Raw genomic sequence first — 4750 nt, forward strand, 5'->3', positions numbered from 1 at the left:
GCTTTTGATTTTATAAGTGTCACTTTCACTTTTGCGACTATCATTGTCACTTTCTTTTACTTTCACAAGTGTCACTTTTTCTTTCTTTATCTTTTTCATGTGTCACTTTCACTTTCTTTAGCTTTGCAAGTGTGGTTTTCACTTATTCTCACCATCACAAGTGTCTCTTTTGATTGTTTTCACTCTTGCATGTGTCATACTTTGGTGCACCATTAGAGGCAGTTGTAGTTCTCTCTTCCACATTAGCAGATATTATAGATCATAATAATATTTTTTAGACACTCTCCCATGCCTTAGCAGACTTTTTGCTTGCAATCAACACTTTTGTAGTAACTTGTATTATAAGGGTCTCAAACCTAGATTTCAACCGTCACACTTAAAATAAGTGTCGCTTTGCTATAGTTTCAAGGTATGCATATGGATCTTGAGTAATGTGAATTTTTGATGGTATACATATGTGTAAATCCGTTTTACGACATTTCTTTATCATGTGTTCTCTCTTCTTCCATTGATCCAACACTTATCCATTTTTGGGCTTTCCCTTGTTGCACACTTTGCATACCTAAACTCCCAACTTTTGGATGAACGCTTTGTGCGTTCCTATCCAACAAGGATGCATTGCTTACCTCTTATAAGTTTTCCTTGTGCCATCTTAAGGGAAGCCTCTTCCACAAACACATTATGTAATCTTGAGCTATGGTCCCTCAGTCTCTTCCTTCTTACCATTGAAAACTATGCCCAAGTATGACTCCTTCTTGCCTCCATTGTGCATGGCACAATTCTAGTGTATATTGGATCCTCCTTCTAACAACTACTAAAGAGAACTATGCAATACAAAATCTCACACCCCTTCATGGTGAAGTGAGGATCCTCAAGGTAAAATGACCTAGCCTTCTACTATTTACACCAGTTAACTACGTAATCCCTTCACCAAGTGAGCCTGTTACTATGCATTGCATAATTCTAGTGGAAATCAATCTCTAGGTCACTACAGCCCTCAATTGAGCAATCCTTGAGTTTGCTCCTCAATCATTGTGCATTGTACAGTTACTGTGGCTAGTCATGTCTCTTTGTTGACTGAAACACCCTACTGCATAGTACCTTGTCCCATATTTCGTCCTACCTTACATTGTGTAGGTAAAATGGGTAGTTGGGTCAACTCTTAGCCCTTTTGAAGCTCGACTTTGCAAACCTTGCCTCCTTTTCCTTAAGCACTGCTCATTGTGCATCCTTAGTCAACAAGATCGTCACCCTTGTTTCCTAGACTTTCCCATTACACAAAAGCTTGAGGATCATCTCCTTATTGTGAATTTCAAAATTCCAGTAGACAACATGGTCATCCCTTGGTCATTGTTGAGCCCAATTACAAAATTCCTAGTCTCTCCCTCCCAAAAAACCATTTCCCATTGTTCCATCACAATCAATACTTTGCATGACCAGGGACAAGTAGAATAGATGATTTTCAAACCGGTGTTTACTTTTCATGAGTGAAATTTATCCATAGGTGTCATCATTAACCATTTCTAGGTGATGTTCAATAAATTCATCAAGGAGAGGCTACAAGAGAGCACTTGTGAAGAAGGATAAAAGGGAAGAATCATCATGAAGGACATGAAGGAATCTTGGATCAAGACAAAGAGGTGGCAATTAATGCTAACTTGGAAGGTTCCAACACTTGTCTAGACCCTTTGGAGGGTGAAGATTAATTAAAAACAAAGATCCATCATGAAGAAATTGAAGTCATAACAACAAGGAGAAGAACTTGGCATTGATGTATTGAAGTCTTATGTCACCATCACCGAGTTATGGCTTCTCAAAAGTGTCACTACAAAATTCATATGTGTCAATGTATTTTGACACACCACATGCGGAATGTAATTATGTAATTTACAAAAATAAGAAAATGCAAAATATGTGGAAGCCCAAGGGTCCCACATAGAATGTGAAAAGTCACTAGAAAGTTCTAAAGTCATGTAAAAGCTGAAAGGTCGCATAGGAATTCGAAAAGTCATATTAGAAACTCAAGAGTCATGAGAGAGGTTAAGAGTCACATGGGAGGTGGAGAGTCACCTCATTTGTTATAAATACACCCTCATAGCTCAAGATAAAGGAATTTTTATTTTTCACCTTGGCTTCTCTAGCTTGGAATAACAGAGATATCATTCTTTGGAGGAGCAAGTGGTGACTTAATGTTCCACCATTGGGGCTAGTGTCATGTCATTGTAATTGTGTATATTGAAACTTTCACTTAATATATGAATCTCTTAGAGTTGGCACACTTTAATTCATATGTCGTGAATGATTATAAGACTCTTCTTTCATTGTTTGTGATGACTGTTTATGTTCACACATATTAATGAAAATGAACTATTTTGTTGGCTTTGCTAAGCATCTTCTCGAATGTGAATTATTACCTGATTTTATGATCATTGTTATTTTGTGAACTAGTTTGCAAGTTAACTAATGATTATTTCCATGCTCTTGTTTGTCTCTTTTAATATAGTACTATTAATTTTCTTCTAGAGGCTCACTCGCTCATTTCTGTTCCATGAAAGTACCTTTTATACATTACAATTGTATGTCTCACAGTGTCAACTTGCTTATTTCAAGGATTGTTTGTGTAATACATTATGTTGATAATTGAAGCCAAGGACAATTCCTAAAAATAATGGTGACCAAACCTATTATCTAGATGGGGTTCCCACTCCAAACAGTGTGAGATCTATTTGGGACTTCATACATAGGAGATTGCCTTTGTTAGTGGATTTAAAACACCATTAATATATTCCTATAGCTTGGGTGTTTGGTGCATATGTCTTCATAGAAGTAAACATTTTTTCCTTCTTTGACATCCTAGAAACTATTTTATTGAATGAGAAATTGGTTTCCCAGGCATTATTCCATATTTTTTTATCCTCTTATATCTTATTCTAATTTAATAAGATTGTGTTCTTCAGTGTTTGATGTATATTTTTTCCTTCAAAGTTTGCTTCATAGTTTTCATGGGAGGTTGATCCATCTCTGCCATGTTTTTGTAGCCAAAATGTTTCTTAGAATTATAGGATATCTCAAGCCCATGCATCCTTTCAATTTTGTATATTGTATCCCTAGATATAAGTCTCTATTACCTTTCATGTTTAGCCCCTCGCAATAAACAATTCCTTTGAATATTACTAATTCTCTTATGATGATTTTGGGTGTTTCTAAGGTTGTGAAAAAATATAATGTCGTGTCCTAAAGCACTAATTTCAATACAATAAGTCGTCCCACAATATTAAGATATATAGAAGCCTAGCTTGATAGTTTTCTTTCAAGTTTACTTATGACTTGCTCCTAAGAAGAGTATCTAAACGAGTTTTCAATTAGAGGAGCCCCATACATTTGGATGAAAGGGAAATCCCCTGGATTTCAAGGGTTCTATAAATATGAGTTTTCACAGTAGGCAGTGTGTTAAAGAACAAAAATTAGGAATTACTAAAGTCAATTTCGTTTCTTGAAGTCGCTTGGAAATTTTCTAGTATGAGCTTAAACGATTTAGCTTATCTAAAAAAGTTTTGGATTGAAAAACAATTGAAATATACAAAATGTTGATGTGTAGTAGATAAATCAACATTATGAAGCTCGGGGAAATTAATTTTACCCTTCTTAACTACATTTTTTAGGGCATATATCCCAAATCCTCAAAACATTAAGAGAAATAGAAAAGGAGAGAAATGACCCACTTGTCTCATTGTTGTAGATTGGGTAAGAATCTGTGAGGGATTTCCATTGATAATTATAGTAAAAAAAGGATTTTGAAACAAAGTATAGGATCTTGTGAACCCATTTTTTAGAAAATCCATAGGATAGAAGTAGGTGAAACATATATTGCTAGCTCAATCGATCAAAACACTTAGAACAATCCAATTTTATGAGAATGTAAGGATTCTTGGTGAGATTCAGAGAGGGAATTAAGTCATGCTCAAGGATAATACCATCAAGAAATTTTTCTCCCTCAACATATCCCAATTGTTCTGGGGAGATGATTTTGGGAAGAGTAGGTTTAAGTCTATTAGCTATTAGTTTTGAGACAATTTTGTAGATTAAATTACAAATTGTTATGGGCTAGTATAGAAAAGCCATCCTAATCATGCAAGGATGGAGGGGAATCAGACCAAAACAATGGAGGAACTAGGGTTACAATTTGTTACACTGATTGCTCATGGTGGTAAGAAATATTCTATCACAATCGTTGATCCTATGCATACACTTCCCCTAGTGGTATTCCCACAACTCACAATTGTTGGGATGGGGTCCCTTGGGTTAGTTTTGGGGCAAACGTCCAAGTTTTGATGTAATAATATGTAAAGTCTTTGCAAATTGTGGACACTGAGTGTAGAGTTAGTTAATAGTAAAAAAGGGTTTTTACCGTCATTCATGTAAACTTGAGCCAGTTTTTGAAGACCTACCCATGGTCCGTGGAACATGGGATTGTATAAATAGGTGTGTCTTAGAGAGTCTAAGACAAGAATATAGAGATAGAATTCTTTTGTGTATGGGTATGATCGAAGGAGTCTAGAGAGTTAGTGCAAGAAAGTAAGAGGAAATGATCTGCAATTAAATGCGCAGAGGCCTAGAGTAATGTCCATAGCTGAGTGCGGGGACCCATGCAGCTCAGTGCGCAAGCAAGTATTGAATCTGTAAATCTATGCTAGAGATCAATAAAGAATGTTGCAGAAATTCTTGTGTTTTATCTCTTTACTTTTGTTAT

This window comes from Pinus tabuliformis, chromosome 9 (genome assembly GCF_031772625.1).
Source record: "Pinus tabuliformis cultivar Carrire ecotype Pingquan chromosome 9, CPIR1, whole genome shotgun sequence".
Classification (NCBI taxonomy): domain Eukaryota; kingdom Viridiplantae; phylum Streptophyta; class Pinopsida; order Pinales; family Pinaceae; genus Pinus; species Pinus tabuliformis.